The following is a 9,978-nucleotide window of genomic DNA, read 5'->3' on the forward strand; positions in this document are numbered from 1 at the left end:
GAAAGTCTAAATCTGGTAGCTAGGTCTATAAAATGTAGAATGAAAATATTTCTGTCTTTGTCCCATACTTGTAGATCCATGACAACGACCTTGTTAAAGTCATGTGTAAATGGAAAGCTAAAGTAGTACATGGTGCTGTCCTCCAATACTTTTTACAGATTTCACAATTTGCACTAATCTCTAATTAGCCTTGTATACTCTTCATCAACCACACCAGCATCTTTTAGGAGGATTTTTAACCTTTTGACAAGTCAGTTGACATCACTTTTTAGACAATTTGTTTTTTTTTCCCTCTGATTTTTGTCAGCTGGTGCCATTAATATTTGTTTAAGACTCTGATGAGAAACATCAGAGGCTGAATTTTGGAGCCCCACTGGGGGCAGGAATGAAGGCTGAAAATACCAGCACTGGCCAGCGTGTTGGTTTTGAGATGCCATTCCCGGCACCAGCAATGTTCATTAGGGTGGGGGGGAGGGCAGGTCAACAATCCTGTCTGTCTCCTGATTAAGGCCAATTAAAGTTGTTACAGAGCTCATTATGAGCTTGTTAAAGGGGGAGATTGAAATTTCCATGGGAGTGAACGTGTTGCATATGCTGTCCAGGACTGATCAGATGAAGGGAGGCAGGTACAGAGTGGAAGGCCAGTCTTGGCTGCCCCACGGAATTACCTCAGCCACGTAGGATGGTCAGCGACTAAAGGTGGACTCGGTCTTTGGGAAGGAGGTGCCCTTGGTGCTACGCACCAAGAGAGAGCAGTCAGCGCTTGAGCATTGCACGGGGTCATGACTCCACTGGCATCGTGGGGACAGAAGAGCGGGGGGCAAGGCTGCCAATCAGAATAGGATGGCCATCTGTCCACAAGGAATGCTGCACGACTGTCAGATTTTGGGCTCGGTGGCAATGAGAGACAACACCCTCCACAGGACGGGCATAACCACGAGCAGCAGGAGGCCACAGGAGGAGACAGAGGATCAGGAAGGCAACAGAGGCCATACACTCAATGCAGGATCTATCACCGAAGACAGAGCTACCTGGAGATGACTGAGACCTAGAGCTGCAGGAGACTGCAACCCTCTAGGCAGATGATCATAGACATCTATGACCCAGTTGCCGAAGGCCTCACATCACACAGCACTGGTCGCTATGCTCTGCCAGTAGCTGGCTGTGGATGCATCGTAGAGGACAAGGGATATTTCTTGAACAGATGTCTACTCATTCCTCTGTGGGAGCCACAGACAGAGGCATAGAGGTGATCCAATCAATGCCACCTGCTCACTAGGACAACCATTGAGCAGGCTATCAGGCTTCTGAAGATGCACTTCCTGTGCCTGGACCGGTTGGGTGGCACCCTCCAATACCCTCCTGGAAGGTCCTGGTCATTGTGGTGGTCTGCTGCGTTCTACATACATGGCCCTCCAGAGAGGTGTGGATCTTTAGGACGTTGAGGTCTTGGAAGTAGACAGCACATTGGGGGAGGAGCAGGAGGTGAGAGAGGAGGAGGAGGAAGTGGAGGTGGTGGGAGATGATGCTGAACAGAGAGGTGCCACCCGGCTGCACAAAGAAGTGATCGGGCATTGCTCAGGGCGTGAAGGGGTTTTCAGGATGCCTTGAATGTCAGGGATCATCTGATTCAGGAACATTTCACCTGAGTCCCTCTGAGTCAGGTTGAGGGGCATGGCATGCAAGTGAGTCTGAGATACCTGTGCTAACAGATCCATGGAAGGCACAACTTGGAACATCTAATCACTTACCACCAATGAAGGAAGCACATCTGTCCAGGGGCTTTTCCCTCACTGTGGAGGATCCTGTTATCTCTTTCACCATTTCATACCACATTTCCTGCCATAGCAGCAATAAAAGGAGTCCCAGATGTGCAGCCTAAAGTGTCATCATTTATACAGTACAAAGGGAGGAAAACCAGAGATAGAGACAGTAAGAACACATGCCAGTGACCAGCGTGGTGGCCTCCATGCTTGGGAACTCCTATGCTGTGCTCCCATTGTGCTCACTTGTCTCGGCTTGCGGTTGTCCTCATCATGGAGGTGCCCATGGAATAATGTGCTAGAAAAATGGCACCCCTTCTCCTGTCTGGCCCCACTCTGACATTATGTGCCTGTTTCTCCTGCAAGGACAAAAAGAGAGATTAGGCACTGTTGTCCTCTGTGTTCACTGTCATATGCCCCGATTCATTAGTAAGTGCATGTTACACATCCTCAGCAGCACTATGACTTGGAGCCATTCAGAGGGGTGAGTAAGTGCCCTGGGCACACAGCCCAACCATGTTCAAGAGCAGCATGCATTCTGAGGCTCCTCAGGTGGTGTGTCTGCCAGAGGGTGAATATTCAGAGGCCTGTCCTGAGGATTGGGTGCAGTACTCACTTTGCCAGTGCGTATCAGGGCATTGAACCTCTTCTGACACTGGATCCATGCTCTTCTAACCACACTCCAGCCACTCACTGCAGCTGCCACCTCCACCCACACCTCCTTGGTCTGGGTGGGTGGCCTCCTCAGCCACCCTCCAGGAAGAGGACTTCCCTCCTCTCCCTCACGGCCTTGAGTATGACTTAAAGGTCTGCATTCAAGAATCTAGGGGCAGCCCTGCTCCGGGTGCCAGGCCTCCAGCTTTCCTGTGGCATCTGGTTCCACTCCAGTACTGTCCAAGGCTCTGCCAGTCTCTGCAGCTTTCCTCCATCAGTCAAATGGCTGCCACGGTGAGTTTAAATCAGGCCTGCAGTTCCTCTGACCTGCCTCCTTTCCCACCCCCGTGGCCTCTAATTAGACAGCAAACCCATCTCCACATCAATTAAGAGGTCATCCCCGTGAAAATCGTGAAGCAAATCAGTTTCTCCCTGGGGGCAGGTTCGGGACCTGGAAATAGTTCCAACTTCCGTTTACTGCCCCCAACACAGAAATTCAGCCCAGGTTTTGTTAAGGGGATACAATAATGTCCTGACTAGGTCAAGTGCACATCAACTGACTTTCCAAAAATAATTTGCCTTATCATGCTCCATGTCAAGTTTCTTTTGTGCCTTTTTCATAGAAGATTTACTCAATAGCATAGGTATCACACTATAAAATAGCTCACTCCAACTATTTTACAAGAAATTACAACTCTCTTTATTGACTTCAATATGTTGTCATAACCAAACCTAAAGCAAGTAGTCCATCCTCACTACATAATGAATCAAGATAACAGACTGCATTTTACATTGCAGCGGTGGATGTAAATAATGGCGGTCCGCCCGTCGCAGAGCCGCCGCAATATTCAGCGCAGCGGCTGATTTAAATGGTCAGGACAGACCGCCCACCTCAATGACATGGAGGGGACGGGCGGTCTGTCCCCGGCAATGGCATCAGCAGTCTTTGCGCAGACACAGACGCCATTTTTAAAGGGCTTCGAGCCCTTCCATTTAATTTCAATATTTAAAGAGATGTTGCAAAAATTTTAAAAACATTTAATTTGCCCGTCTCCCACCTCACTCAATAATTATGCAATGCATTACTTGCCTTCTCCTCCCCCAAAACGCTTCCCCTGCCCACCTGATCTTCTCCCCCAAAGTTCATAAACTATAAACCTTACCCCTTCCCACCATCCCCTACACCATTGAAATTGCTTTGATGCTGCTCCCCCCACCCCCTCCACTCCCCGCATACTGAAAAAGTTACCTACTCCCCCCTCCGCACCAATGTTCCGCCTCGGATCCTCAGACAGGTATCTGAAGGCATGGGAGTGCCGGCCACCCTCACCAATATTGCTGTGGAATGGATGGCGGTAGGTAAGTCATTTATTCCTTCATTTATATTATTTTACATATGCAGATTTGGCTTCCATCGCCGAGTGGTGGGGGGCTGCCACGAGGCCTTGCTGCCAGCAGCAATATTGGGCCGGGCCTTCCTGACGTCGAGGACTGTGGCAGGCTTCTAGTGGAGGCATTTTGCAGCCCTCCCCACCACGACCCCTGACATCGGGGGTGTCTACAAAATTCAGCCCAACATTTTAACCAATCTGTCCGACATAATGTTGAAGTACAAGCACTATCTAGTACTGCACAGTTAAAGGTGTTCACAACTATCACATAAATCACTGGACTAAAACTGCTTGTGACCAGTATAATTTGTTTAGATTCATCATTAACTTCAGCATCTTCCTCAGAATTCTTTTTGTCATGTGTCATTTCAAGGACCCTGCCTCTGCCCTTTGGGCAGTGCACTGCATAATGATACCTCGAATCACATCTGAAGCACCTATTAACTGTTCCTTGGCCATTCCTGGGATTCATTTGTCTATTACTGCTGTTCCAATTTTGGCTTTCTCTGTATTAGCCAAATCTGCTAAAGGTGCTTTCATCCGCATTCTGCCTGTCTTTTATCTTTCCATTATATTGATGCCAGTGTCCTGTATCTGGACTATTTTGAAATCTGGCAATCATTGTGTCATCTATTCCTTGTGTTATCATGGAATATCTCCTTTTTTCCATGAAGGATGAAGGAAAAGATTGTTGCCCCAGGAATTTCTTTTAAGGCAGCAGCCATCTGATTCAACAGCCTCTTGTTCTCCGAGGAGGAAACACCAGTTAGAACCAGTAGGCTGCCCATATGAGATGCCGTAGAACAATCCAGTAATTTAAACACTCACACTGATCCAGGGAGCCCCAACTTGAATTCCTTTTATCTTCAAACAATCTGTTAAAGTCCATGATATATTGTTCCACAAAATTTTTCGAAAACTATCAAATTCTGACCACACCTCATAGGCATTTAACAGATCATTTTTAATGCAGATTTCATCTAAGAACTCTAATAGAAGGTTGAAACCAGCACGATCCAGCTGACTGGCATCCATCTCATAAAGTCATAGAGAGATACAGCACTGAAACAGGCCCTTTGGCCCACCGAGTCTGTGCCGACCATCAACCACCCATTTTATACTAATCCTACATTAATCCCATATTCCCTACCACATCCCCACCTTCCCTCAATTCTCCTACCGCCTACCGACACTAGGGGAAATTTACAATGGCCAATTTACCCATCAACCTGCAAGTCTTTGGCTGTGGGAGGAAACCGGAGCACCCGGTAGAAACCCACGCAGTCACAGGGAGAGCTTGCAAACTCTGCACAGGCAGTACCCAGAACCGAAACTGGGTCACTGGAGCTGTGAGGCTGCGGTGCTAACCACTGCGCCACTGTGCCACCCAAAATACCTACAAAATACTTCAGATGTTTTGTAGGATGCAACAACACAAAGGCCATGCCTTGTTTTCTCTTTGGTAGGGACTTAACCCGTGCCCACATATCCACTTCATTCTTCTACTGGTCATATGGTTCAGATTCTGAGAACATTGGAGGGTAATTATACCCCAACAATTTACACTTGATTTCTGCAACTTTCCACAATGGCCACAAGGATTTTTGTTTTCTGTCTTAATTACTTTTTTCTAAGTTTCCAACCTCCACCTTTAGGCAACCATCTTCTGCTACCATATTATACTCCAGAAAGCCAGGTGTTGAAGTTTAGAACTAGAGCCAATCTTTACAAAGAACAAAGAAAATTACAGCACAGGAACAGGCCCTTCGGCCCTCCAAGCCTGCGCCGATCCAGATCCTCTATCTAAACTATTTTCTAAGGGTCTGTATCTCTTTGCTTCCTGCCCATTCATGTATCTGTCTAGATACATCTTAAAAGACGCTATCGTGCCCGCGTCTACCACCTCCGCTGGCAACGGGTTCCAGGCACCCACCACCCTCTGCGTAAAGAACTTTCCACGCATATCCCCCCTAAACTTTTCCCCTCTCACTTTGAACTCGTGACCCCTAGTAATTGAATTCCCCACTCTGGGAAAAATCTTCTTGCTATCCACCCTGTCTATACCTCTCATGATTTTGTACACCTCAATCAGGTCCCCCCTCAACCTCCGTCTTTCTAATGAAAATAATCCTAATCTACTCAACCTCTCTTCATAGCTAGCGCCCTCCATACCAGGCAACATCCTGGTGAACCTCCTCTGCACCCTCTCCAAAGCATCCACATCCTTTTGGCAATGTGGCGACCAGAACTGCACGCAGTATTCCAAATGTGGCCGAACCAAAGTCCTATACAACTGTAACATGACCTGCCAACTCTTGTACTCAATACCCCGTCCGATGAAGGAAAGCATGCCGTATGCCTTCTTGACCACTCTATTTACCTGCGTTGCCACCTTCAGGGAACAATGGACCTGAACACCCAAATCTCTCTGTACATCAATTTTCCCCAGGACTTTTCCATTTACTGTATAATTCACTCTTGAATTGGATCTTCCAAAATGCATCACCTCGCATTTGCCCTGATTGAACTCCATCTGCCATTTCTCTGCCCAACTCTCCAATCTATTTATATTCTGCTGTATTCTCTGACAGTCCCCTTCACTATCTGCTACTCCACCAATCTTAGTGTCGTCTGCAAACTTGCTAATCAGACCACCTATACTTTCCTCCAAATCATTTATGTATATCACAAACAACAGTGGTCCCAGCACGGATCCCTGTGGAACACCACTGGTCACACGTCTCCATTTTGAGAAACTCTCTTCCACTGCTACTCTCTGTCTCCTGTTGCCCAGCCAGTTCTTTATCCATCTAGCTAGTACACCCTGGACCCCATGCGACTTCACTTTCTCCATCAGCCTACCATGGGGAACCTTATCAAACGCCTTACTGAAGTCCATGTATATGACATCTACAGCCCTTCCCTCATCAATCAACTTTGTCACTTCCTCAAAGAATTAAATTTACACATTTTATAAGCATTAATCTACAGAGCTCCACATTACAAACATGCACCTCCTCATCCAACGACCACAGTTTCAGTCTGTTCTTTTTTTATCAGAACAGAAGTGAATCCCCAGTTAATGCCCACCACCTGCATACAATTAATATACAATTAGATATGAACATGCAAACAAACATAAGAATTAAGAGCAGGAGTCGGCCACTTGGCCCCTCGAACCTGCTCCGCCATTCAACAAAATCATGGCTGATCTGATAGTAACCTCAACTCCTCATCCCCGCCTACCCCCAATAACCTTTGATCCCCTTGCTTATCAAGCATCTATCTACCTCTGCCTTAAAAATTGTTCAAAGACTTTGCTTCCGCCGCCTTTTAAGGAATAGAGTTCCAAAGACTCACGATCCTCTGAGAGAAAAAGTTTCTCCTCATCTCTGTCTTAAATGGGCAAGCCCTTATTTTTAAACACTGACCCCTGGTTCTAGATTCTCCCACAAGAGGAAACATCCTTTCCACATCCACCCTGTCAAGACGCCTCAGGATCTTATATGTTTCAACCAAGTTGCCTCTTAAACTCCAGCGGATACAACTCTAGCTTGTCCAATCTTTCCTCATATGACAACCCGCCCATTCCAGATATTAGTCTAGTAAACCTTCTCTGAACTGCTTCCAACGCATTTACATCCTTCCTTAAATAAGGAGACCAATACTGTACACAGTACTCCATATGTGGTTTCATCAATGCCCTGTATAACTGAAGCATAACCTCCCTACTTGTGTATTCAATTCCCCTTGCAATAAATGATAACATTCTATTAGCTTTCCTAATTACTTGCTGAACCTGCCTGCTAACCTTTTGCGATTCATACACTAGGACATCCAGATCCCTCTGCATCGCAGAGCTCTGCAATCTCTCACCATTTAGATAATATGCTTTTTTATTCTTCCTGCCAAGGTGTACAATTTCACATTTTCCCACATGATACTCCATTTGCCAAATTTTTGCCCACTCATTTAACCTATCGATATCCCTTTGTATCCTCCTTATGTCCTCTTCACAACTTACTTTCCTATTTTTGTGTCATCAGCAAATTTAGCAACCATGCCTTCAGTCTTTTCATCCAAGTCATTTATATAAATTGTAAAAAGTGGAAGCCCCAGCACTGATCCCTGTAGCACCCCATTCGTTACATCTTGCCAATCGGAAAATGACCTGTTTATGCCTACTCTCTGTTTCCTGGTAGCTAGCCAATCTTCTACCCAGGCCAAAATGTTGCCTTCTGGAAATTTAAATACAGTATATCCACCGGTTCCCCTTTATCCGTAGCGCATGTTACTTCTTCAAAGAACTGCAACAAATTGGTTAAACATGATCTCCCTTTCACAAAACCATGTTGACTCTGCTTGATTACCTTGAATTTTTCAAAATGCCCTGCTATAACATCTTTAATAATTGCTTCTAACATTTTTCTTATGACCAATGTTAAGCTAACTGGCTTGTAGTTTCCTGCTTTCTGAAACCCTCCCTTTTTGAATAAAGGAGTTACATTGGCTATTTTCCTATCTAATGGAACCTTCCCCGAATCTAGGGAATTTTGGAAAATTAAAACCGATACATCAACTATCTCAATAAAATCAAAATACTGCAGATAATGGAAATCTGAAATAAAAACAAGAAATGCTGGAAATACTCAGCAGGTCTGGCAGCATCTGTGGAGAGAGAAGCAGAGTTAATGGCCGGAATTTTATCGTCAGGAATCGGGTCCCTTCGGAGGCGTCCGGAAGGTAAAATGGAGCGCGATGACGTCAGGCAGGGTCCCCGGCGTCATTACGCGCAGACACCATTTAACCAGCGTAGGCAGTCGGGCAAGATCGAGTCTGTGCTCGCCGCCCAACTACAAGCAATTGAAAGCTCATTAAGGTACTTCAGAAAGCAATTGACAGCAATTTTACACGTGCAGTCTGATTTTACGGCTGTAAACTGGGTCGTGGGGCGTCTCGGGAACCCGGCAGTTTCAAAAGGATGGCAGGCATTGATTCATGATGGAGCTGAAGGTACAATTTTTATTTTTGCTCTTTATTAATTCAGATGGTATTTGTGTGTCCTAATAAGGGGTGTTACTTGCAGCTTGTGCAGAAGGGTTCATCTGAATGTTATGCACTGCTGATCAGCGCCCATCTACTCTGAGTTATTGGGTGAAAGGAAGGGACTTTCGTGAGCCAGTCCTAACAGCTGGAAGCTAATACCTGTGCTCAAAGCATCTGGTCTGCTGTACAACAATGGGAAATGTTCACTCTGGAGGTGGATCATCAGATGAGGAGGACTGTGCCTCAAAGAACAAAGAAAATTACAGCACAGGAACAGGCCCTTCGGCCCTCCAAGCCTGCGCCGATCCAGATCCTCTATCTAAACATGTCGCCTATTTTCTAAGGGTCTGTATCTCTTTTCTTCCTGCCCATTCATGTATCTGTCTAGATACATCTTAAAAGACGCTATCGTGCCCGCGTCTACCACCTCCGCTGGCAACGGGTTCCAGGCACCCACCACCCTCTGCGTAAAGAACTTTCCACGCATATCCCCCCTAAACTTTTCCCCTCTCACTTTGAACTCGTGACCCCTAGTAATTGAACCCCCACTCTGGGGAAAAAGCTTCTTGCTATCCACCCTGTCTATACCTCTCATGATTTTGTACACCTCAATCAGGTCCCCCCTCAACCTCTGTCTTTCTAATGAAAATAATCCTAATCTACTCAACCTCTCTTCATAGCTAGCGCCCTCCATACCAGGCAACATCCTGGTGAACCTCCTCTGCACCCTCTCCAAAGCATCTGCATCCTTTTGGTAATGTGGCGACCAGAACTGCACACAGTATTCCAAATGTGGCCGAACCAAAGTCCTATACAACTGTAACATGACCTGCCAACTCTTGTACTCAATACCCCGTCCGATGAAGGAAAGCATGCCGTATGCCTTCTTGACCACTCTATTGACCTGCGTTGCCACCTTCAGGGAACAATGGACCTGAACACCCAAATCTCTCTGTACATCAATTTTCCCCAGGACTTTTCCATTTACTGTATAGTTCACTCTTGAATTGGATCTTCCAAAATGCATCACCTCGCGTTTGCCCTGATTGAACTCCATCTGCCATTTCTCTGCCCAACTCTCCAATCTATCTATATCCTGCTGTCAATCAGGGACAGAACAACAA

The sequence above is a fragment of the Heterodontus francisci genome, chromosome 1 (assembly GCF_036365525.1).
Source record: "Heterodontus francisci isolate sHetFra1 chromosome 1, sHetFra1.hap1, whole genome shotgun sequence".
NCBI lineage: Eukaryota > Metazoa > Chordata > Chondrichthyes > Heterodontiformes > Heterodontidae > Heterodontus > Heterodontus francisci.